Here is a 27,735-nt window from a genome sequence, read left to right on the forward strand (position 1 = left end):
AAATGTAAAAATGTAAGTAAGACATTGATGTGGAAAGTCAATTAGATGCTTTAGAATTGCATTGGCAGCTAATATTAGGAACAAACAGAGCCTCTGGATGCAATAAAAGTATACATATAAAAATGTGTTCTATAATCCAGACTAGCATATAATTAATTTTAACAGAGTGTATGATATTTAATCTGTTTTGACTTTGAATTATTTTTATTTGTTTACTGGCTGTGTTACTAGTCATGCTGTTTAGTCTTTCATATAATATTACATGTACCTGGTGAGTTAGTCATTTCTGATGAAGTGTCGCATACAGAAAAGAGCCCAACTGAGTTCCTGTTGTAAATAAAGGAAGAGAGGTCTTCCATTTTTAAGTATTTCTATGTTTTCTCTACCATTGAAGAAATGTTTTTACTGGAATTTTATAACCTAACATAAGTACTTGTTCCAACCTCAGATCTCAGTCTGAGAGCAGGCAACATCCAAGGTCAGTTGCTAGCAGTCATTCTCTTTTTTCACAGCAGATGATATTTATTCTCACAGAAGTTGAGGCCTGCCAGCAGAAAAAAAAACATTTTCTGTCTAAATTAAATGCATTTACTTGAGGTAATTGTGTAGAATTCATTTAGTGCAGACAAGCATGATTTTTTTTCACTTCTTCAGGTTTTACTGCACAATTTATTAACCTGATGATATCCTTTCAAAGTACTATGCATAATGCTGACACTTAAAATGTTTGCTGCTGAGATGTCCCTGGCAGGTAGAGTGTTCAGTATGACACATACTTATATCATTATTTTTTCTGCAAATGAAGTTTTTTTTTTTAGAATGAACAAAGACTGAAGGATGTTATATAGTTCATCATGATTTTAAGAATCCCATAATGCTATGGTGCATGTAAGGTATCACATGTCTTGCAGTTTCCATTATAGTAAAGAGTATGGGTAGTAGCTTCATACCTCTTATGTTTGTCAGTTAACTAGCTGTAAAATGCCCACAAGGAATGAGGACTTTGTGCAGAGCAAACAGTACTTGGTGTCAAAGTGTGATCCTAGAAGTCATTGCAACTTCGACCTTTAAAATTTTCAGTCATCCAGACATCAGTATCCTTTGCTTCTTCTCCATCTTTTGAGTACTGCAGTCTTTACACTGCATCAGCACTTCATTCAAAAAGAAATCCACTAGACCTCATAGAAACATTTAATTATTGTGAGCATCCCCATAGACAAGCAAGCAAGCATGAAACAGACATACAAAAAGAAAAATCTATTTGCTAGATGAGACATTTTTTAGTTCCATTATATTAGTCAATAACAGAATGCCACTGTAAACTCCTAATCTCATAATCTGCTCTAGCAAGAGGCTAATATACATTTTAGGCCAAATCAGCTTTAAACAAATTGAAATGGCATTAAACAATTAAATACAATAAAAAATGAATAAAACAATGGAATGACAGATTAAATTGAAAAGGTCATGGCTTGTTCTCAGAAGTGAAATGAGCAATTTCCAAATGAAATAGCTGCTACACATTCAGGGTCAGTAAGAATCCCAGATTTTCTAAAATATCCACTATTTCATTTTATCTACAGCTACTGAAATATGCATTATTGTTTGCATTCTTCCTCTCATTCCGCCACTATCATTAATTATCTGAGATAGCTTGACAGAAGGTTGGACATAATGATTATAGACGTTTAATCTTAACAGTATTGTTTTAAGATTAACTGAAAAGAGTAAGAATTCCAAATTGCAATGTTTGTTCATCTGACTGGTGATGGTGCAGTTAAGGTACTTGACACATTTCATTTTACTGAAGAACAGCAGTCTAATGTGTTTGCTAATAAGACAGGTTATGATAGTATTGCGAGTCTAAAAATAACTTGCTTTATATAGATCATTTGTTTTTTTACTGTAAGATATGAGTGACAGGAATCTAGTGATGCTAATGTGACTGACATTAGACATAGAACCAATGAATGACCAATTACCTAATGTAATTTTCAATATCCCTCTTGCCGAGCATCCTAGTGATGCAGCGTGCTCCTCAACTCCCCCCACAAGTTATCATTCCAGCAGTATACTTTGCCAGAGTTCAGCTGATCTGCGACCGGCAATAAACAGGGTCCTGTGCATTTTAAATTGAATAAAGTCATTACTTTAAACTAACTCCTCCCAGTCACGACTCAAGCAGTATAAATTGACAGAGTTCAGCTAATCTGCGATCAGTGATGAAGCAGGACCTGTGCATTTAAAAGTGAATAAAGTCATTGTTACTTTAAAATACCCCCCCAAGTCACCATTTCAGCAGTATAATTTGCCAGAGTTCAGCTGATCTGCAACCAATGATAAAGCAGGTCCTGTGCATTTTAAAGTGAATAAAGTAATTGTTACTTTAACTCCCCCGTCACCACTCCAACAGTATACTTGCCAGAGTTCAGCTGATCTGCAACCAATGATAAAGTGAGTTGTGTGTATTTTAAAGTGAATAAAGTTGTTACTTTAAATATGTTTAAAGCATTTGGTCAAGCTAATTTTTCAGTTTAAATTGTAAACTTTTTTGGTGAGTACACCACCAGAGACACCTTGCAGACCAAACCCATCTGTACCCTATGAGTTTTAGTCCATCCTCCACACCCCACCCCATAACTCTCGATTTAGGTAAATGCCAGACTATAAACAGGCTGTGTCATCTGTACAAAGCTATCTGAAATCCCTGCCATTTTCTTTTCTGTCTTCGGACCACTTGTAGAGTCACCACAATAAATGGGTAGACACAAACTGTGGAGTGATACAGCATAAAGTGCTATAACATCAGTAACTAATTCTTATATTTTTTTTAGCATTTACCTTAGCTGAAGTAGTTCATCCTCCGACTTAATTCATGGTGGCTGATTGTTCTTTTGAGCACTCACTGTGTACATGCCATTTAACTGGTGTTAGCCTGCTCCATTCGCCCTTGTTACACTCAGGCTCACTCCTCTTCTCTACCCTACCCCCATTCCCAACCACCCCCACTTTCCTTAAACTTATACTCTAGCGACCATACCCCTTTCTTAATTGCATAACCAATCAGCTCCCATTTCCTTCCAATAACCACTCCCCCTCAAGAACATCCACTCACAACACACTCTACTTCCATACCCTCTACCTCCCTCTGTCTATATTTCTATACCTTCTCACATCAGTATGCACCACTACTGTATCCACTTCTATGTAATTCCATTACTTACCCTTCTTACAACCTCTACCTCTTATCACACTAAACGTTCTCTCCCAACTATATCTTCTATCACCACAACCTATCTTACTAATAATAACTACATTCATTCTTATAAAATCTCCACATCTCTCTACAACATCTCCAACATTTGTCTTCTTAAATATAAAATATTTCAGTACATCTCTCCCTCCTGGCAAACTACGATTAAAGCACAACACTTTCAGTCCTCTACACCCACTACTCAATACACCTTCTATTACTTTACTGCTTTCTGGGGACATCCACCCTAACCCTGGCCCTCCTAGCCAATCGCCCAAATCCAAAATCAATACCTCATCCTCCATTTCCCCCTCTGTCCCCCCAGCCCTGCTACTTCTAACCCCAAAAGCATATCTGTCTACTGTGATAACATCCAAAGCCTCATCAACAAAACCACTGAACTCCATGCTTGGATCTCCCATACCTCCCCACACATTCTTACCCTTTCTGAAACTTGGCTAAAGCCTGATATCACTAATAATATAATTTTGCCACTCAACTATAACATCTACCACTCCAACAAATTAAAAAAAAGGTGAATGCATTGTCATCATCTACTCTAATAAACTCAGCCTCACACATCTATCCATTCCTGTACTCAATTTCCACCCTGCTGAACTACTTATTCTTAATTGCCAGCTAAACGCACACAAGAAATTTGAGGTAGCCTCCATATATAACCCCCAGACAGTAATATTCCCACCCTTGAGCATGTTCTTTCCTGGGTCTCCCACAACATAACTTACAAAACTGTCATCTTTCGAGAAATTAACATAGACTGGTCCAAACTAACAGCTGACTCCCAACAACTTAATATTAACTTAAATGGATTCCATCAACTGTTCACATTCCTCACATGCATACACAAAACTTCTCCTGCCAATCCAGTCTTAGATTGGATTCTTACAAACATCCTGAATCTCTACCACAATCCCTGTACCTTACCTGACACCTTAAGTGATCATCTTCCAACACATATCCAAAGATACTGTCTTCAAGCATCTAAAATACACTCATACACAGACTGCCGTAAACTCTCTAATTTCAGTGTCAACTTATTTAACAGCACATTATCAAACATCAACTGGTCTTTCCTCTAGCAGCTACCTCTCAGTGAAGCCATAGTAAAATTTAATCAAATCTTCCTCGATATTCTCAACTACCATGCCCCCTCTAGGAGAATCCAAATGAAATCTAACTGTGTCCCCTGGCTCACTAAAGAAACTCACTCCCTTATACATAAAAGAGATAGTGTATGGAAAGCTTGGATCAGAACTAAATTACTTTCTCTGCTCCAAAACTACAGAGAACTCAGGAACCTTTCAAAAAACTGATCAACAAAGATAAGAAAATCTTTTTCAACTCATCCCAATTTTGACAGAAAATCCAACCCACAAAAATTGTGATCTACTATAAATAAAATTCTTCACCCTGGTAACCCTTCCACTTCCACCTCATATCCAAATAATACCTCACTTGAAACTGCTACCCTTCTCAATAACTGCTTCATAGATGCAATCCAAAACCTTAGTCAAACCAACCACAACCCAGACCCCCTCCTACCTCTTCTAATCCATGCAACAAAAACCCATTGTCCCTCAAACCAGTCCCCACTGCCTAAATCAAATCACTACTGCGCAAACTTAAACCCTGCTCTCCCTCTGCAGACAACCTACCTCCCATCTTCCTCAAACTAGCCACTGGATCCATAGCATATCCTCTGTCTTTGCTAATCAATAAATCAATTCAAGAATCCACAGTGCCAGATATCTGGAAGTCTTTCTACACTATCCCACTGCATAAAGGTGGAAATTCTACTGATCCATCTAAATATAGACCCATAGCCTTTTTTTCTCCTGTCTCAAAATACTCCAAAAATGCATCCATACTCAGTTACTAAATTTTCTTCTCCGGGAAAACCTAATAACTCCCACCCAACAAGGTTTCAGGCCAAGCCACAGCACTGCCACTGCACTCTTATCTTTTACTCACACTGTGGCTGAGGTCAGAGACAACAACCAACTTGTATCTTGCCTTTCCCTCAACATCTCCAAAGCCTTCAGTACTGTTTCGCACTCTACTTCTAGCTAAACTATCCAATCTCAATCTCTCTGGGCCCTCGCTTAGCTGGTTTGCAAGTTACCTCTCTATTAGGCAGCAGTCAGATGGCTCACTTCCTGCTCCCCTTCCTACCCATTAAATCAGGAGTTCCCCAAAGATCCATCCTTGGCCTCCTTCTGTTTAATATCTTCACCAGTGACCTCCATACTGCTTGTAAACAGTCCTCCCTTATTCAGTATGCTGACGACTATACACTCATCTCCATCTCCAACAATATTTCTCATCTCCACACTCACAGCGAAGACTCCTTTCTGTCAGTCGAAAGGTGGCTCTCTGACAACCAGCTGATCTTAAATAAAAAAAAACGACACTCTTGCTATTCCCTCTTCGACCTCTATCTCACCATATATTAACTTTTCTCATCACATCCCTTGACAAGACCACCATTAAAGCAGGACTCCACACTAAACCTTTAGGTACCATTATAGATGATGAATTAAACTTCAACCTGCACATCCAGCATAGCACCAAAAACACCCACCAAAAACTAGGTCTGCTCTACAGAAATAAGAGATTTCTTACCTCTGATGCTAAACTCTCTCTGGCTGAAGCTCTCCTCCTTCCCTCCCCCCTGTATGCAGCCCCTATCTTTACTAACATCCAATCAACACTTTTGTCTAAGTTAGAACAAACCTATCACAAAATAGGCAGATTTTCTACTAACTTACCACATAACTCCCACCACTGGCTTGCTGTTACACTTCAATGGCTAGACTTCCCCCAACAACTCCAGCTGTCACAATTTCAAATCTTACACTCCATTCTTTACAAACCTATGTCCTACCCCTCTCTCTCCTCCCTTGTATTGTACTACACTTCCATCTGTCCTCTCTGTACATCCAGTTAACAACTTCCTGATATCCATAAACCTAACAAACACTGCTAAACTACTATACAAATACACTGCAGCTCAAGCATAGTATAAACTCCCCTTATCCATTAGAACCATCTCCCACCCCAAGTACTTCAAAAAAAAGCTAAAATAATTCCTACTTAACACAAGGATGTTCTCCTGTCATAACCCCACCTAATCCTCTAAACCTCTCTATTACCATTATACTATACAGGAATATTTTATTTTCCTATTCTCAATCGCACCAGTTATTTTTTTCTAACTCCATGAGCTAGGCTATTATAACACATGTAAATATGTATATACTTAAATCTACTTTAACTATCTTTGTCTTTACTATCAGCACACTCTCACCTTAATATCTTCTCTTAGTTATGTCTTATACTAACACTGTTCTCTTTCTCTATTTCTTATTCTACCTCTTTCGTCTAATACTACCATTGGTATCTTATAAAAAAATCTTACAAGCATAGTTAACTATAGTAAATTTGTCTTTCTTTCTTTCAGTAATTGTAAATATTTCTGTGTATATATTACAGTGTCGTTCTGTATAATCTCTGTAGCTTTTCTCCTTGGGTCTCCACTGAAAATGGGCTTCTGGCTCAGTTGGACCAATCCTGTTAACAAATGTCAAATAAATAGCTAAATAAATAAATAAATAATGTGATCCATGAACCTACTGTGACTACATTGTCATTTTATAGTGATTTTAAAATTTCTAGATTTAGTACAGTCAACAGATAACCATCCTCTTTTCTTTATTTATCAATGACCTCCACCAAGTAGTTCCCCAAGCCACATGCATACAATACGCAGATGATTCTACACTAATTTGCTCAGCCACATCTCTATCAAACCTTCACTCCCTCACACAACATATATTTAATTCTGTAGAAGAATGGTTCTGTCAACGATGTCTACTACTTAACCCAAAAAAACTAAACTCTTCCTCTTCACACCTACCAGTAAATCTCCTCACATAGACTTTACTATAACATCCAAAAATGGCACAGTTATATCGCAAGATCCTACAACCAAACTACTAGGCATTACCATTGACAACAACCTTAACTTTGACCCTCATATAAACAACACAGTGAAAAAGAATAACAAAAAGATAGGCTCTCTTTACAGAATCAAACCTTTCCTCACTCCCGAATCTAGAAAAACTATAGCCCACTCTCACCTTATCTCACCACTTCTCTATGCCTCTCCCATACTTACTAACTTATCAAAAAAGAACCTTCTGAAATTAGAAAACTCCTACCACAACATTGCCAGATTTACCACAGGCAACCCTTTCAGAACCCACCACTGTACTAATCTAAAACAACTAGGCCGGCTTGAACTTCAGCAACAACTACAAATTAATCAACTAGGCATAGCCCATCAAATTCTTTATCAACCTGACAAAGCACCCATACTATCTACTTTTATTTACCCCTATCATAACCTAAAGTCCCCAAGATCTGCACACAAACTTCATGTAAATATTGACAAAGCAAACAACAAGGCTGGTGATTCCTTGTTCTCTAACGCTGTTGGAAAACATTGGAACAGACTCCCCTCTGAACTTTCCAGTGTTCCCTCAAAATCTCTCTTTAAAAAGAAACTCAAGATCTACCTTAAAACACAATGGCTGTGCCCCTGTACTAATCCTGACTAACCTAAATTCTTGATCCCTGATGAAATTCCACATCCTTAGAACGCCATGTCCAAAAAAAAAAAAAAAAAAAAAAAAGCCTCTTTTTCTTACTTTCCTCTTTCACTATACATTATAATAACATTCTATCTATGCCACATATAACGTGTATTTTTCTAAGTACTGCCTTTTTAAAATTCATAACTATGTCTCCATTTCTAATGTATTTTAAACATATATTACATATGTATTTCTTTATGTAATTTCATTTTCTTTGCATGTTATTTGCATTTTTTATTTGTCGTTTCCTTTAAATGTTGGAGCTTATCTCCCCGGGCCTCTACTGAAAATGGACGTATATCCAGCTAGACTAGCCCGGTCAACAAATGTAAAATAAATAAATAAAAATAAATAAATAAATCTAAATGGAATTATTTTGGTATGTGCTTTGATAGCAAAGACTGAGTAATAAGTTGCTGTCAAACTATTGATGAAAGATACTTAAATGAGAACATTTTGCACTAATGTTCATCTGCTGAGGTCTGATTTATAGATTATTTCCTCTCTTCCCCATTATCTGAGTGTATGACTGGTTACTTTTTTTGCCTTTGATTCATATTCTTTTAGTATCCTGCCATTTCAGGTCATACCAAACAAGCATATTTTTTTTTATTCTAATAGTTTAGTATAGTTTATGTATACATTTTTTGTTAATGCGATCATTTAGCCTAGGAGAAGGGATGTAACGTGTTCTGCCCTTTGTCTTTATGTATCATATAAAGCTAAGTGTGCCTGTAGGGTGCCACATAATTCTATCTTAGGCAGTTGCTTCCAGTGTAGTATGGTATAGTATGGACATTTACCTCATAGCTTTTGTATGTCTTTGTTTGTTGACTAGCTGTAAGGTGCTTATGCAAATTTCAAGAATTACAGAGCTGATGCAGAAGAAATGCTATAGGTCTGGCCAAACAAAGTCGAATAACCAAAATTGCAACTCCCTATATCTACAGATGAGTAATAATATCTGTATCCCTGTACTGTAAAGTATAATCCATTGGATCTGGTTTGGGAAGCTGCACCATAAGTGCTTTGTTTCTGCATTTATTGGTGCCTTCTACTACCTGCTTAGCATGCAGCTCATTATACAATGCAGAACACGCCTTACCTTGTAACACCCATGATATTCTGTAAAGGCATGACACACCTCATTAGATGCATCATGTACTGTGAAAGCATGCCCCATCTCCTCATATCCATGATGCACTGCAAAAGTATGGCATACCTCCTCAGAGGGTGTGGCATACTAATTTGTGTAAGGTGAGAAATCCTGGCATTAATCTTAACAATCAGCTTACACTTTAGGACCAGGTGTCAGTAGCAGTAAGATTGTCTTGTTTTCATCTAAGACACATCTCCAGCATTAAGCCCTTAATTCCACAAAGTGATCTCTCAATTGTTGCTAATTTCTTGGTCTGTTCTAGAATGGACTACTGCAATGCCCTGTACCTGGGACTGCCTAATATTGAACTTGACTGGTTACAGTTGGTGTATAATTCTACAGCCAGATTAGTTACTGCCACATCTCTTTACCAACACACCTGTTTTGCATGGCCTGCATTGACTCCATGTCCAGTTTAAGATCAACTTCAAAATGTTGGTATTAGTATGCCTGTCAATTTATAACCTAGGTCCCTGCTACCTGAATGAGCTTATTGTATCATATTGCCTTGCACTGCTTTGCACTCAGCATCTGAGGGGCTGCTAAAGGTTCCACAGGTCAACTTTGACAATATGGGTTTTGGGTCATCTATTATCAGGCCCTTTACCTGTGAAATTTGCTACTTAGATGGCTTCATGAGTGTTACTCCCTGTCTAATTTTATACAAGTGTTAAAAACATGTCCATTTGACTTATATGACACTGAGGAGTGATTTTTGTCTTGCATCTTCTTGTTTTTTTTTTTTAATTATTTATATTATTGTATTTATTATATATTGTAATGGAGTTTTGCTTAAAGCATCCTAATAAACCTAAACTTAAACTTGAAGGTCCCTCAAAAAAATGTACCCCCCCCCCCCTTTCATGCAGCTGTCTGGATATGATGCATTTTATCCTCCACCAATGCAAAAGAAGATGGTGTACAACCTGCATCCCTCAAAGGACATAGAAAATGTCGAAATAATGTCACAAAATAAATACTGGTAGGGATGTATTCATGAAAATGTGCTACCCACGTGAGACACCACAGGGGGTTCTGCCATGAGGTGAAACAGAATATGTGGAGCTTTTCTCCCCAGGCCTCCACTGAAAAGGCATGTTTTCTACCCAGTTGGACTTTCTCAGTAAACGAAGACACATACATACATAAATAAATAATAGCATTCCCTGGCAGTAGAATATCATATGCCTGACAAAGAGAAAGTGAGACGGTCTCACTCCAGTTTAATGAGTTCACTAATTTTACAATACGTTCAACATGTAACTAAACATAATTTCCCATAATTTTATTGCCAAAAGCAAGGGCTGCCCAGGAATAACAAATAGCTGAGCATGATGATGTTTGTGATTGTCGTACGTATTTAGGGAATACCCAAGAGCTGAAAAAATGATGGTTGCTGGGTGTAGCGTTATTCAAGTATATAATTACATATCTTAATGTTAAGGGAAGCAGCTTTTACAAAGATCTTGTCTGCAAGAAGTATTTTAAAAATTGGCATAAATGGAAATGTTTACCATATCCTTTGCATCAATTACAACAGAAAACAACGGTGGTGCAGAAATTAACTGAGGTTTTAGAAGATGCACTGCAAAACATGTTCAAGTTAAAAAATGCCGCTACAGGGAAAAAAAAAAAACAAGCTATAAAATAATTAAGATATTCTGCATCAATCAGCTTCATCTTGCAAAGCTGTTCTAAGATGGATTATACATTATACGTTGCACTGAAAATCTTTACTGTGAAAGAACTGCAAAGAGCTTAGTCAGAGAGGGACTGTAGTTATGGTAGCACTTACTTTGATTGTGTCTACAGATATGGTTTGCTTGCTTTTTTCCCTTGATGCATTCATCCTCCTTCAGTTCAGTTTATATCAGTCAGTGCTGTAGCCTGTTCAGAAGGAAGAACCAGTACAAAACGAATGCCTTGTAAACAATAAGGTCATGTGACTCTACATTCTCACAGTGCTTCTTCAACCCTCATGTTCTGCGGCTTTAAAAGATACAGCTTAATATTAGGACACTGAATGAAAGATCTTCCTTCCATGTGAGAGGCAGGGTTACTTACTATGTTATTATTTGAAAGGGAAAACTGAATATTTATTTCTAGAATGGATTTAAGGAATGGAATGCACTAGAACTGCAATCCTTGCACTTTTCTAATATCAAATTGTGTGCTGGCACATTTGTTCAACAAACGGTCTCCACTGGAACCAGGCCTTTCATCAAACCAGGAGCAGGTGAGAGCAAGTTTTTAATTTCTTTTTGCAAGTCAGCAGAAAAAGATTGTGAACTAAAATGTAACTACTTCAGTACTTAATTTTTCACATGATGTGTATATTATGTAAGAAGTAAGATATTGTAACAAGCAGTGATCAGTTAGTTATTTTTTAAGCAAGGTTTATTCCTGTCGCTTAATTGAACAGTTCTGAGTTGATGGAAGCAGTATTTACATTTATGATGCCATGATTTTTGTACTTACTGCATTGGAAAAGGATGCTGACTGGGCAGCTTCATGGAGCAGAGAGATGGAAATCTGACTGTGATGCAAGTAGCCTGAGTCTGATCAGTGATCCCGATCCTTGATAAGTCAGATGGGAAATAGGGATTGAGTGGCATTTTGTCAGATCACATATACTGGCAGGAGGGGGAGGATTTCCATCTAAGGACTAACATTTTCCAGTGGAGACCAAGGATCGAGCAAAGTGGCACATGCATGGTTTAATACATACTCAGAGGGGATATTTTAGGTGTACTAGTCGTCACTTTCTTTTACTTCTGAGTATTTCACACCCATCAGCGGGAGAAGGGGGGCCTGGCAACTAGGAATTAACATTGTCCAGTAGCATTACTATGTAGCAGTTAGGACATATGAGCAGATGATAGTGCCTCCCTCCATTCCTTTGCATGATTCTCCTCTTTGTCAAGAAGCAGCAGCGTGTTCCTGAATGACAGCAGCAGATCGTTCAGTGTGGCAGTTCTGTAGTGTAGTTCATCATGTCTCCTCACTGGTTACTTTCATTTAATGCCCTGTCAGTTATGTTGTTCTTCTTTTCCATTTTCTTTATAACATTGTTTGTTTCTTTTCATCCAAGCACATTTTGTCTGCCTTTCTTAATCATGAAATCAGTACTGACTATGGCATTGTGCCGATCTGGATTCGTCATCTTCTCCCTGTGGTTATATGGTCAAATCATTAGAAGAGAACTCAGTCCTTTCTGTAATCTCCCAGACCAGGTATGACATAGCAGCACTTGGGGGGCAGCTTTCCTTCAGAGAAAGCAGGTGAAGACTTCTCTTTGTATTCAGCCTTTCACTGTAGAGGGTCCAAAACCAGAAAGTTATCCTATGCCATCGGGTTGTCTAAACAATTAGAAACTTCCTTGTCTTCATACTCTTGACATTGTGGTTTCCCATCTTGTTACCCCTCTTGGTCTGTAGTTCTGTGGATTGCTGACCTAGTAAAAGAGACTAAGCCATCTTTAGCGTGAGTTTGAACAGTCTGTGCAACATGATTATGCACATTTTACAGCCCTGTATTCTGATTCCTTATTATGATCTACCTGTTTCCCGAGAGCAGCACATACCTTTACTTTGGCCATAGCGGTCACTTTCTGGGGCTGCTCCCTCCCTAGTGTTGGCATCTGTATTGCTTGCTCAGCCAAAGTTTCAGCTTCATGTTCATAGACACCCCAGATATAGGGTCCAAGAGGAAATATTCACCCTCCTATTTTTAAAGAATTCTTTATAATGACATATTCTAAAATCTTTCAACATCTTCTGCTTTTCAGCTTTTCAGCCTGAAAATCAAAAAAATGAAAATGAAATTAAAGAACCTTTGCTATGAAATGAATACAGAAAATTAACTTGGTGCCATCTCCTGTCTGTTAAATAAAATATGTGTCATTTTAAAAACAGTAAAATAAGTGAGCCAATGCTCGAGACCCAGCAGCAGCTGTTATTATTGTCACTGCTGTATGGCCAATTATTCATCATTCAGTAGGCAGAAGATAGAGGTCATATGCTGTTCTAGTACCAGATACTGATGCTTATGTATATGGAAATAAACGGGAAGTTGTACAAATTGCCATTGTTATAGGAATCTCTCTGCTCTCTTCTATTTATTCACTAACTGCCTTTGAAAAGTGGAAATAATTCCAGTTTTACTGAAAATGCTGAAGCATGCTAAAAACCTAATACTTATTATTAAACAGCAATTAAACGAGCAGTCACGTAGCTGGCTTAAGCCTTAGTAACACCTCTTAGTATTTCTGTAGGCTTATCTTAGTGACTCCTTCAGGTCTATAATATTGTTTATTCATATTTACATTAATAATGCAAAACAGTGCTACACAGGTACATAGATGAGTACTAGGCTGTTTTGCCTGATTGGACATGCTTCCTGTTTGTCACACGGCTTTATTATACCATAGGTGGGTTTAGCTATATTTGAATACTTCTAATTTGTAGCAGATTATTTTGTTTTGGTGTTACATTCAGTGTATCAGGGATCTGTACCATTAGGTAGGGTGTTTAAGCACTGTTTCTGTCCATTAGGAGCATAGGCGACAGTTCTGAGATAAATTTCCTATTTCCCATCCACTGGTCCAAATTACACTTAAATACGGTCATGGAAGGGCTTTGTTTTACATATAAGTGGAGTCTGTTCCATAGTAGTGGTATCCTCTAGGATATGTACCTGCCCCTCCAGACTGTTCTGTTTATGTTGCAGAAAAAGTTAAGTTCTCTGGTCCAGGTATTTCTAATACTATTTGACTTGCAGATATGCAGAATGTCCATTAGCGCTGGGTTTGTGGGTATCTTATAAGCTAGGCAAAGGTCGCCTCTTAGTAGTCTGTATAAGACCAAGTATAACGACAGGGCTTTGAGGTGGCCGGTGTAGGTCATGTGCCTTAGGCCCACTATTCTTTTAGTATAGAACCTCTCTGGACACTCAAGTTGTTGTACGTGCCTAGACAGGTACATACCAAATGGGGGATTGTACTTTATGATGGGCCAAATGGTAGCTGAGTAGAGTGGGACAATGACCTCTGTGGACATAGATGTTATCCCTTTATTTGTAAGCTGCACAATGCAGAAGGACTTGTGGGCATGTGTTGGTCGAAAGCTAGGTCACTGTCAATGTAAGTACACAAATCCCTGACTATTGGGTCTAATCTTAAGGGCATGTTGTCAGTGAGATAATTCTCAGGGGTAGTTAGTTTTCCAAAAGACACAGTAATGCACTTTTTGGCATTTAAGTTTAGTCCACGTCTGTGGCAGCAGTTATTTGTTTGAGACAAGACAAGTCCATCTGTAAGATAGCAGAGTCCTTGTGGTATTCAATAACTCCCCCAGATTGCAGTCATCTGCAAACCCAGTTGACCATAGGCAGTTCTTGTTTGCTTTGCTTTGACTTCTGAGAAGTAGATGCCAAATAAGAGCAGCCCCAGAACAGAGCCCTGTTTGACCCCACTTGTGACAGGTCATTTTGATGAAGTGGCAAGCCATATCCTAACTTCCTGTGTGCTTTCTGTGATCCAGTTTCCAATCCATCAGGTGACATAAGGTTTTTTCCTAGTTTATCAAGCTTATACACAATGCCTAAGAGGGATGTAGTGTCAAAAGCATAGGTAATGTCAAGGTAGGCAGTGTGTACTGTCGTCTCTTCATCTATCACTTGGTGACGTTTTTTGAAAAAGTCCACCAGGTTGAGCAGACATGACTTTGCCTTGACATAACCAAAATGTGATGAGTCCAGTGTTTTAAGACTATTATTGATAGTTCCATGATATGTCTTAACATAGCTTTACATATAAGGCTAGTCAGATTTATGGGACAGTAATCAGCCCGGTCTTTAGATGGCCCAATGTTGTGCAAAGGTATGACTGTTATTATCCTCCATTCACTTGGCACAAAGCCAGTTTGGAGGCTGAAGTTGAAAAGTGTTGTTAGGGGCATGGAAATGTCTTGTTTCATGCTATTTAGAATGCATCCTAGGATTTGGTCAGGGACCAAAGAGGCCAAATGTTTAGCTTTTGATAGCACCTCCATGACTTTGTTCAGTGTGTTAACTGTGGTTGATAGCACGTTCATGACTTTGTCCATTGTGTTAGCTGGGGATGCATGGTTTCCCGATATTTCTAGTGAGATTATCAGGGGATGAAGGGGTAAATTTTGAGCTGAATTTGTCAGCTAGTGTGTTTGCTGTATCCACAGCTTCTGTATGGGTTGTGCCATCTAGACTTAGCTCAGCATACTGCTGCATATTGCTTTTAAGATTGTGGATATAGCTGAAGAAGGCCTTGTGGTTATCCTTGGCTTGAGTGGCTATTTTCTTCTCAGATTTGGCCTTATATTCTTAAGTTGTTCATTTAGTTCAATGATTAGTTTCTTAGTTTGCTGGGTAATGCACTTTTTAGTTTGGACTATCATTTTATTGCTTTTGTTATAAACCTTATTTATGCTGTGATTCCACCAAGGTGGTTTGCTTTAGAGTTTTCTTCAATTTTTTTTGTTTTTGGTATGGCTGCTTCTTTGCAGTTGTGTACACATTGGTAAAAGCTGACAGTGCATGCAGAGCTTTCCAGGTTTAGGGGGAATTCAGTCTAGCCATGGAATCACTCAGAAGTAGGAAGTTAGTCTTGAAGTTTTCAAAAGTATCTGGGTCCAAGTTGGACTCTGATTTTATCTTTATTAGGAGTGAGATTTCTTGCATGATCAGACTGATGCATGTGGATGTTACATTGGGGATGGTTAATTTTTATTAGTGAGGTCAAGGTCAAGGATGTTGTTTCCCTTAGTGAGTACTCTTACTAGTTGTTCCAGGGCATTTATCTTGACTAAGTCCAGGAATCTTTGGGCTTGAATTCCACTGGTGGTATGTGTTTCCCAGTCTATGATTGGATAGTTGAAGATGTCCAGGAATATGGGATTTGGAATAATGTTAAGTAACTCTAGTTCATTTAGGTAAGCGCTATTAACTTCCTGGGTAATAGAGGACATTATGTATCACACCAGGATATGGCATGAAACTTTGGATTGTCGGACATGAGGTATTTCAAGGACATCATACTGCTTTACTAGCCTCAGTGTGAGCCTTTTCTGGATGAAGGTTGAGGCAACTCCACCTTTCCTTCCTACCTGTGTAGTGACTAGTCTAGAATTTATGGAAAACATTGTCACCCTGAACCACTGGAGTGCTCTCCTCCAGTTTGAACCATGTCTTGGTCACACACACACACACACACACACACACACACACACACACACACACACACACACATATATATAATTGCAGCAAGTACAGTATTTGGCTTAAGCACCTACCACTGATCATTAGTACCTTTTAGTTTTCTTTAGTTTGTTTTGCTACATGATTAGTTTTATCCTAAAAAAGGCACAATGAGGGTGGATAATGTTTTAGCCAGTATACATGTGCCTACAGGGGATAGGTGTATACCATCCCTGCTGAAATAGTTTGGTCTGTTGACCATGTCTCCCCAGGCTGACAGATATTGTAACTCACTTGATTGACACCAAACGTTAAGACAATTATTGAAGTCAATTACCCATATTGAGATATTATCCTAGAATGCTCATCATTGCAAGGCTTATGCCAGTCTGGATCACATAGTTGGAGAGCTCCATCATGCCTCTCTTCACATAGTCTGTGGAGTTGCATTTCAGGTCATTAACACCCACATGTACTATGATAGAGACATAATCGCACTTGCTGTTTAAAGTCTTGAGAGAATGTGTGATCTGGAAAATTCTGGCCCCAGGCGAGCAGCTGACAACTTTTTCTTTATTCAGCCTGGAGAGTGGCACATCTGTATGTCTTACTGAAGAGTCACTTATGACTGGAACATTAAGATGTTCTTCGTGTTTCACTGTTGCAGTCATTACATTTGGGTAATCCTGCTGGCAGGTTTCCCTCAGTCGGCCTGAATTCCAAAGTCCTGGGTCCTCCATCGGCCACTGTCGCCCCTTCCCTGATGTCAGGTCGTCAGGGGTATAAAAGAAGCAGACCGCCATTTTCTTTAGTCTTTCTTGCCGCGCGGTGCCCGAAGCAGAAGCAGTTCGCAAGTGCCGGTCGGCCGACTCCTCTTACTGAGGAGTCACTTATGACTGGAACATTAAGTTGTATGAATACTTGTTTTATGAGCATGGTTTCTGATAAAGTGTAACCTTAGTTACTATGTGAGGTGTTAGGCTTTGCCTGTGTTTCATACTTGGAGTATTATCAATGGTGTTTATGATATTGTGTTGAGGTCTTTGGGGCTTGGGAAGATTAAGCTTTAGAACCTCATCATACTATGGACTATGTGTTTAAGTGTGATGTGGAGACAAGCTAGAAGAGTAAACTAATTAAAAATGCCATAAACTGGGGCCAATGGAGCTGTGTAACACATGGCTTACAGTAAACCACAGTGCTCCCACAGTGCTCTCACTGATGTGAGTCCTAGCAGCTCTAGAATTTCAAGCAACTGTAGCTATTTTTGTGGGGGTAGGGAAAACACTAACAAGTCTGTGGTCCTAGCTGGACTGAAAAATCAAGATACTGTAGCTGCTTCTGTCGGGGCAGGGGAACCAGTAACAACTGTATCAAACAGAAGGTAGGAAAGCAGAAACAATGTAGCAAACAGAAAAGAAACAAGAAGAGCAGTAACAATTGTTTTAAAGCAGTACAAGCAGCCTGTGTAGACATTAGCAACCAGAAAATAATGCTTTGCAAGTATACCATAGCTGGAAAATGGCTTTAATGTAGTACAGAGCCTGCAGCAAAATCACAATACTCTCTCTAATGCAAATCAGACCTACAAGACTATGGCACCAAACCAGGCAGATTTATGCAAGTACAGTTTCTATTTTTGGCAAGGTTGCCTTCTGTGTGGAAACTGCATGCCTTCCCTGTGTTCTTGTTCCTGCAGCTGTTTCTCTGGGTGCTTCTGTTTCCGCCCACTTTCCAAATATATGCATTAGAAGGACTGGACACTCTAGCCATAGGCACGAGTGTGTACACATATGTGTGGCATGGAAAAAGAACAGTGGCAGGGCTAGGCACCCAATGGTATAAACATCTGATCAAGTTGACTGCCACCGCTGAAGTGACACCCCAACCTCAAGTGCAAACAGTGGGAATAAGGGGTGGTGGATGGATGGAAGTATAGATGAATTACTTTTAACTGGAAGGTGTTAAAAAAGCAGGAAATGTGAAATAAATGTTATAGAGACTTTATGAAGCAAAAATCCTGCAGTAAATCACAATACTCTCACCTCACAAGTCTTATTGGCTGCAGTACTGAAATAGGTAACTATTGTGACACATAGTCATGGAGTGTTTATTTTCCATTTTAAAACATTTTATGGAAAGTGCATGAAAAACCTTTCTGATATTACTTTTTTATTGTCAACCAGTACATCAACGTCTTCCCATCCCACATGAGTAATTCTGAGACTAATTTTATACTGACATCTGTAATTATTCATTTAATCATGTTTTCCTTTCCCACTGTTTTAAATGTATAAGCAGCCAGTATTTTTTCAGTGATATAGATAATTCATCCATTTCATTAACATTTATGTAATGTAGCATTTTTAATGGCTCAACTCACATTTTTAGTTTTATAACTTTCTGAAACAGTGCACAGTGTGTATCAATTGATTGCAGCAGTGTGCTTCAAATGTCAACCATCATCTATCTGGAGTCAGTTTTGAAATTATTTAAAGTGTTAAGGAATGTAGAACCATGGTCTTGCTTATTTCATATATTTTTATTTCATTTTGTTGTACTGATACTTCTACAGTTGTTTGTCAAACTTCTTAGATTCTTATCATATATAGAAACAAGTCTGTCTCTGGTAACAACCATTTTTAAAACAGACTAATTTTACATGTGTTAAGAAATCCATGTCCTGAGTGTTAAATTGCAAATGCTATATTGTTTTTTTTTTTTCAGGGATCAGTGTATGTGTTTGACAGCAACAAGTTAAAATACCTTACTGTGTAAATTATTTCTTTTACTTTCATCACCATCAATATCAGGGGGGTTGCATCTTTGTGAGTGTGTTGGGGAGAATACTCAGGCTGTTGTCTGAAAGTAAAGGATAGTTACATGATCATTGATATGGCTTGTCGGGGAGACTGTGTGTGCCTTAGAGTATCTGGCTGGAGGACATTATTGTAGCCATAATTTATTTTGTTGTCATCACAATCAAACATTATAGGTGTATAGAGTAGGTAACTATATTTGTGTATTGTGAAGGCAAGCTGTGTGTGAAAGCAAAATGAATTTACATGATGATTAAAAGTAGTTTCATGATCACTGTTAAATGGTCAGTTTTAGTGGATTGTCAGTGCAGAATGTAGATGTCTGAATACAACAAGTTGAAGTACATTATAGGGCCATTATATTTATTTGACTTCTTTACAGTGAGGAATGTATAGCATTTCAAAAGGGACTCATTTCATTAGGCTGAAACCAGTACCTCATAAATCCATTGACCACACAGCCCATGGTTTTGTTTTCGATGTGTTACTTTACTGTTATAATTTCACAGCACCCATAATGCAAATGTTTTGAAATTCACTTCACAACAAGAATGCCCATTTTTACTTTTTGTCACAGTGACAAATTTGTAATATAAAAAAATCATAGATATGTTTTACTTTTATAACATAACCTTATATATATGTGTGTGTGTGTGTGTATGTGTGTAGTCTTTGGGCATTTTAATGAACTTAAAACTAATTTAGATACTTTTTTGTTAGTTAAAAATGCAGGCAAGGCAGAGACTCCTTGATTGCCTTTTTAAGGTCTTGAGTTTGTCTCTTTAACAGCCGAACCTCTGAACTAAAATTACTATTTATTTGTTCCTTATAGTGATGTTTTCTAGTATGTGAAATGGTAATAAAGGGAAAAAACAGTAACAAATAAAGCATTATTGAGAATTGTGATATGGCAGTCTTACTTTCAACATGCAGTTGTTTTATTCTGTTACCTGTGCTTCTGAAAGCACAGCCTGGCTGCTGTTCACTTATGGTAAAATGACAACCCAGCCTTGTTCATCAAGAACTTATTGTAGCTATTAAAAACTTTCTTCCACCATTACAGACAGACCTTTTCAGAATTCCTAAAGGAAATACAAGTCTGGATTTAAAAAGTGCAGTTAAAAATAACATGTTTGAGAATTAATTAATAAGAATCAAGCAATTAAGTAGTGCTTCTGCCTTAAAACAGTCTATAAGGACACATTCTCATTTAATCCTTTTAATTAATTTACACCAAAAGTAAGCTGTCAACATAGCTTTCTATTTGAAATCTGATTAGTTCATTGGAAACATTTTCTAATGTAAAAAAAAAATATATTACATTTAGAACAGATCACCTTATACTTGGTCAAGGCATTGTGTAAATCAGATTTTTTTTTGTTATGGCTTACTTATGTTGATACATATGTTATGTGTGTGTTTCCTGAGTTCTTTTTCTGACTTAACATCATAAAATACTGGGGAACAAAGACATGTTGCTACACAACTTACTGCTGATGTATTACAGTTAAATTCCCAGACCAAATATAGAGCTTACTGGCACTTCACATAACTATATATTATCTGTTGTAAACCTATTTATATTGTTTGAAGTGCCTACACTGGTACATTTGAGCAGCTCGGTAGATGTAGGAAAAGCATGAATTATACTTCAGTTTCCCCTTAATGTTACAACTTTGTAAATACATTTGTGTTTAACTCCAACTTTTTCCTGCAACATCCTCAAACATACACAGAATCTGCCAATGGTCGTTAATAATACATTTCAGACCTCATTGTCAGTGGAAACCTTGATTCTCATTGCATTACTGTATTCATTTATTTGTACTATATCTTGTTCATTATTTTTCATTGACTCTCAAGATGACATGAAAATGAATGGTTTTCTTAAAATAGGAGAAAAATATCCCATCCTTCTTTTTTTCAACAACATTTAAAATAATGTCATCAAGCTGACTGGATATTCTCTGTCTAAAACATATTTAATTACACTTCTTTCATGAACTAGCTGTCCCTTAAAAAAATTCCTTTTCATCCAGTGAGTGTAGTTGTCTTTGAAATGTCAGTATGAATTACTAAATGTTGACTTCCTAAAATGTCCAGTTCAAAAGCATTTGATTCAACACCTTTGGAAACTGTAACATCAAGAAAACTTATACTATCAATAGCTGTAGATGAACTTTAAAAATTCTGTAGTCCTTTGTAAATAGATAAAAAAATTCAACCACATCTTTATCATCTGGTCAGGAAACATCAGGTCATCAAATCACATGATAACATTGTTATTCAAATAGCATAAATACGTATTTCGATTAAGTGATACCTCTCAATCTGGAAACATCAAAAATCTGGACAAAGGCCCATGAAAAATAGGTACAAATCTGTACGCTGATTAACATAACATTTGCATACATAATTATGTGACCTCGCCCACTCCAGTGGTATTGTGGGACACCAACTTTCAAACGCAAACTGAACAGACAGCCAAAATATGCCCTCCCCCAGACCCTGTAGTAAATAGTAACCATTTTTTTTAAATGTGCAATGATGTTCACTGGGAAGGGAGAAGATGATGACCCTTAGGATTTTGTTTTTGGTGACTTGCAGTATATGGGTTTTGTGATAAAAGTAGGGCATTTACTGGTAGGTAATATTCTAATCTTAGCAAAATAATTTTAGTAGTTTGCTAGGACCTCCAAAAGTCATTCTCCATGGCCTACAGTGGTGTAGCTAGTTTGTCACTTGGGGCTGTCTGAGTTTGCCACCCTTCCCCCTCACAAAATCATGGTCAAATGGGCCCCCCCATACACAGCCCTCCCCCCTGCAGCCATTCCATTGTCCCATTACTTGGCTATTTCGCTTTCGCCTCATTTACTATAAACACTAATATGCATACTGCTTTACTTCTACAATGATAATTTGGATTTCATTTATAACTTTTATTTTTCATTTTATAGCACAAACGCTAATATACATCTGAGATGTGCTATACATTCATACGTACACACATTCACACACACACACACATTCAAACATACACACAGATGATTCACTTTATTTTACGTGCCTCAACAATATGACCAAGTTGTTGAAATGAACAGTTTTGACTTGCTATGATTTTTATATTCATTTTAATTCTTATATACTGGTTCTATCTAGCAAGGTCCTCCAGAAATAATCTGAAGCAATGATGAGCATATCCTGAGCTGTCCTTATAAAATAGACCAATTCCAACCATGTATGTAGCACACTTGTAACTTTCAGAACTTTCAACAATTTTCTGCACATTAAATATATTAACAAGAGGGCAATCTTGGCATATTTGAAATACTTTTTTCTACTTCTGATCCCCAGCAATCAGATTTCCCCTTGGCTTATCCCTTGACTACTAATTGTGAAATATATGAATGAAAGCAAGAAGTCAGACTAGGCTATAAACCATATTATTTTCACACCATTACTCTACTCATATTGCCCTTTTAATTCTTTAAAGCTGTCAGTAAAGGAGACTTGTTGTACATTCCAAGTCTGTACTAGAAATAGATGCCAGAACTTAAGTGCCATTGGAATAAAATTGTTTTCTTAGAAAGGAAGGCCTCTCTTTTAGGTAATTATCACAGCGGTCAACTGATTGTTAGTCCGAATCAATCAGTCTCAATGTTATACAAGAAGATTGTCACCCTTCCTCTGCTGCAGACATGCACAGATTTATTATCTAACCTTTTGTACATATATCATTATGTTCTAAGACGTCTGATAAAAACTGCAGAAATATACAGTTTAACACATATCATGCTAAGTTTGTTTGAAACAGGCCAGACATGACAGCTGTAGCTGTATATAAGAAAGCTCTAGTAAATTAATGTGGCAGCCAGTGAGAAGATATGGCTTATTTGAACAGGCATTCTTAAACAATTTGAGAGCATTTGTTTAGGCTTATGATCTGACTGGATTTCCAATAAAAAGGAAATTATTCTCCAGCAGACATAGTAGTGCAGCATCAACAAAAGTATTTATCATAGTTCAAAGATCTAGCAGCTGAAGCAGCATTCATAAAATACCTTAAAATAAACTGCTGAAAATTTCATGAAATGACAATGAACTAATGTGGCAAAAACACATCAAACACAGCTTAGCAGGAGATAAAGGCATATAATACATTTGTAAGCATGCACAAAAGTACGCACACATGCCCTCCTTACACACTTCTAATAATACAGATACGACACTTCACTTCTAACCTATAAAGTAGCTGACTCCAAGCTGGACTGCCAACCAATCATGAGTAGAGTCCCACATTGTTCGTTCCTAGGTCCTCTCCTGTTTGGTATCTACTTCTCTGAAGTCCAGGCCAACACAAATGGACTCTGGCTGACAAAGTTCGCAGACAATTGCAAGTTGGGAGCTATTATTAACTCCCCGAGTGATGCTGATATCCTACACAAAGGCCTCACTGAGACCAACAACTGGTGTCAGAACCATAGCCTTAAGCTCAATGCCAAAATATGTGTCGTTATCCCCCTTGGGAAAAAACTAGTTCTTTTGAATTACCATATCAATGGTAGTCCACTGAACACAGAAGGCATTATAAGAGATCTGAGAGCACAGGTTGACAGCAACCTCTCTTTTGACCACCACATTGCCACTGTGGTCAGAAAGTTCTTCTATATGGCACATCTCATTATTAAGGGTTTTGCCTTCAGGAAAAAAGAGGTCGTTGTCTCCATCTACTCTTCCCTCATTAGGCCAATCTTCGAGTTCGATGCCCCATTTGGCATGTACCTCACTAGACACCTGCAACAACTGGAGAGGCTGCAAAAGTAACTCACAAAGAAGATCATAGGCCTTAAACACTTGTTCTATATGGACAGACTCAAAAACCTCCAACTATTCTCTGTCTCATATCGCCTACTTAGAGGCGATCTCTGCTTGACTTACAAAGCCATGTCTGATCCAGCTCTGTTAGAAATGCTACATCTAAAGAAATCCCAATCCCTCCGCACCACACGCTCCTGAGACCTCAGCCTCATTACCACAATCAACAGAACATGCTGGAGGGACAGGTTCATAACCCAGAGACTGCACATGCTATGGAATAGACTTCCCCATACATAGCATCTCACTGGCCCTCTTCAAGGGAAATCTTGATGAGTGGATGGGAAATAGAAAATTCACCCCGGGGATCACTCCAGTGGCTCTGCTCGACAGAGGCACTGGGAAATAAGGTCAGGTGGCATGATGCCAGGGTAATCCTATGGGCTATGCTTGTAAAGGCTCCAGAGCCATTAGCCTAGTACACACTTATGAACCTATAATATGGATAGGATAAGGCAGCAGTTCCTTACAGTAACCAGCAAAGTAGAAGTGTATGTAAAATAAGTAAAGTAAACAAAGACACACACGCTTCTAATAATACTGCAGCAACATTAATATTGGGACACAAACAGCTCTAAACCAGATCCTAATATGGCATCTGCAGCTGTAAAACATCCTTACACTTCTGTAATATGGGCAGCACTTATAATGTGGATATGGCTAATGGTAGCAGTTTTCTACACTTCTAATGGATAAGGCAGCAGTTCCTTACACTTCTACGTTGCTGGTTGTTGACTTGCTGTAAGTAAAATAAACACAGACACACACACTTCTAATACAGCACACTAACAACATTAACACTGGGAGGAGAAGACTGCAACTGTGGTATCTGTGGTATTCTTGTATAAGGTGGATACCAGCAAAAAAAACAAGAAGTACATGCCTCTTTGCTTAACAACTATCAGAGAAACTTATAGGCTGGTTCAATTTCTAGACATCAATTGCTGGGATATCAACAAATGCATGCTCATGGTCAGAAGGAGATGACAAGTTTCAGTACATTTAGTCTACTCAGACTTCAGCAAAGTCTTTGTGCCTGTTGTGCACATGAAGTTGCTAGGACAACTATAAAGGAATGAGATAGGACAAAGATGATAGAACTGGATAACTACATGGCTGAATGCTAAGGCAAAGAAGGTTGTGGTGAGAGGTATAAAGTCAAGAATTTATAAGTAATGAGTAGGATATTACAGGGGTCTGTCCTTGATCCAATATTCTTCAGTGTGTTTTTCTCATTCATATATAGAGGAATAGCGAATAGGCTCAACCTTGTTGCAGGTGAAACAAACCTAGGCACAGCAGTGAAGAACGGCAGAAACCATTGCACAATTCAGAAAGGATGAACAAATTAGCAGAAAGGTGAAAGCTGAGATTAAATACAAGCAAATGCAAGGTCTGCACTTAGATCACAATAGCTGTAGTGGGAATTATCAACTAGAACACTATTGATAAAAACAGTGCAGGAAAAGAATCAGGGTGGAGCTAATCCCAAATAAAATGGACCACTGAGAAAAGAGTGAGAATGTAGTGGCAGCAGAAAACAGAACACTTGATTGGATGGTAAAGTAAAGAAGCAAAGAAATAATACTTTCAGTCTGCATGGCTATGGTCAAACCATACCTTGAGTAATCAATACAGTTCTGGAGGTCAAACTGATAAAAAAAGCACATATGGCTATGGAACAAATTCTGAGGAGAGCTACTAGAAATGTTCATGGCATAAAGAATAAATATGACAAGAAGCTTGTTGAGCTAGAGCTCTCCTCATATCAGACTAGAAGAAATAAAGGGGGATATTGATACACAAGACAATCTCAGAGAGGTGTGAAGGGGTAATTCTGAACAGTAAGGACAGATAGAGAGAACAGAATGGCACAAAATCCTGATTGTAGGCACTAAGTCATCACAGGATTTGTGAAATTACATAGACTCATGGAATGGAACAGACCACCAGAATGGAACATGGAGAGGAAATACACAGGGACATTCAAGATGGCATAAGACAGAATGATGGGAAAAATGGGATGGAAAGGCTGGTGGGAAGGTAAAATATTAATGCACTTAAAACATCAGATTAGAGAGGTTTATTGCCCACTCTTGATAACAAGCAAGTAAAATGTAAATAGAATAATAGTTGGAAAAACTGATATCCCCACATCTATGTAAATAAATAGTCCCATCTTGGCTGACCAAGTGCTTTTTCCATCCTCCAGGTTGAATAAGAGGCATGGTCTCCCCCTTACCTATTATTTAAGCATTTTGTTAACAGTGGCATCTCCAATGACATAGGAGAATAAAGCCCTAACTACCATCAAGGTGACCTGAGTTAAATTACCCACTCAGGTACCTGCAGGAGTTGGTGTGTGGGAACAAGACAAGTGATGCAGCTTTGCTGGCTTGCATCTCCTTAGGGTCAGAGGAAGATATGGGACTGAATGCCCGGAGAGAACGATCCCTTGGTTGAATCATCAATGAATACTAAAAATCCCTCAGGAATGATAGCTTCATATAGGGCAGAACACCTCTGAAGAGTTGCATATTTCATGGGAGCAACTGACTTGCTGTAGCAAATTGAATTCTGGGCATCTTATTGATATGCACAGTAAAATGTAAATAAGAGCTCCCTGATGTCTGCCTAATTTGCAACCTCTTTTGGTTGGTTCTCAACTTAGTATATGGGGAACAAATAGGACAGTTGACCAGGAGAGGTTCTGAGATTCAGCAGGCAGAGGGAGCAAAAAGTAAAAAAAAAAGATTCTGTGTACAGTGATGCCTTTCTGTGCAAAATGTTGCCTCTTTTTTTTTCAAAACTACATGATCAGAGAGTGAATGAGATTGCATAATGTTTTCTGAAACTCCACTGGTTATGCAACCTTATGGATCTGATAATCTTAATTAAGCAGGAGTGTTTGTCAATACGATATCTTTAGCTGAGGCTTCATTGGATGAAGTGTCATTTCCAACGCTACATAACAACAATATACTTAAAACTTGGTTTCTGAAGATTTTCTACAAACCTAAAGCAAATCTTTCATTATCTCCTTTCCCTTATATTTAAACACAATTACCCTTAGGGATTTATTGTTTTTTACTGACTTTTCCACCATTTGAATTTTACCAGGTGATATTGGACAATACCACCTGGTGAATGAAGTCCTCTGATCTGATGGCAAGCTGATGGCCAGATGTGGGAGCCTGAAAAAAAGGTCTTGCAGTTTAAGAGTATACTCTTACCATGTGTGAATAATCAGAGGAGAATTAAGCTAACTGGTTCTTTAGATGCACAATCTCATCTATAAGCCCATTTCCTCCAACATCTTGTTCAACACTTTAGCCACGAGTGATTGTTTGAATCTGCTTGATGATGGCATTTTCCCCCCTCCAAAAAGTGTCTTATTGTGCCTAGACAGTAAAATTCAGTACTGATGGATCAAATTATTTAGTAGCTGATTGGGGTGATATATAATGGATCCAGAGAAATCTATGTTCCTTGTAAATAAACTTTTATTCTCAACAAACAAACAGCATGATACAGAAAGTTTCCAAAAACAGTTAAATTGTTTGAATGAGCAACCAGGACTGCCACCACTCTCCTTTTAAAGGAAAACTGGAGTGAAAAAAACACCATGCTAAAACTGAGTAGTCAAGTAGAAGGCATAACTGGGGCACACACGCCAGTAAAATAAACCAGATACTAATACAGACCTGACTCGGCAGCAACTGC

The 27,735-nt window shown here is 38.1% G+C and overlaps 1 protein-coding gene and 1 long non-coding RNA gene across 2 annotated transcripts in view; one reads left to right on the plus strand and one right to left on the minus strand.

Annotated features, from left to right (window-relative positions):
* LOC122798052 overlaps positions 1-11,037 on the minus strand; it is a 188,151-nt gene extending 177,114 nt beyond the window's left edge. The window contains exon 1 of the long non-coding RNA XR_006364211.1: positions 10,884-11,037. This is a non-coding gene — a long non-coding RNA (uncharacterized LOC122798052). The remainder of the gene's footprint in view (positions 1-10,883) is intronic.
* A 29-nt stretch (positions 11,038-11,066) lies between these two features.
* Positions 11,067-27,735, plus strand: part of DDO (D-aspartate oxidase) — a 380,203-nt gene continuing 363,534 nt past the window's right edge. The window contains exon 1 of the mRNA XM_044066659.1: positions 11,067-11,324. The gene's annotated coding sequence lies outside the window, so the exon portion shown is untranslated. The remainder of the gene's footprint in view (positions 11,325-27,735) is intronic.

Source organism: Protopterus annectens, chromosome 1.part0 (assembly GCF_019279795.1).
Source record: "Protopterus annectens isolate FY-2018-M chromosome 1.part0, PAN1.0, whole genome shotgun sequence".
In the NCBI taxonomy this organism is placed as follows: Eukaryota; Metazoa; Chordata; order Ceratodontiformes; family Protopteridae; genus Protopterus; species Protopterus annectens.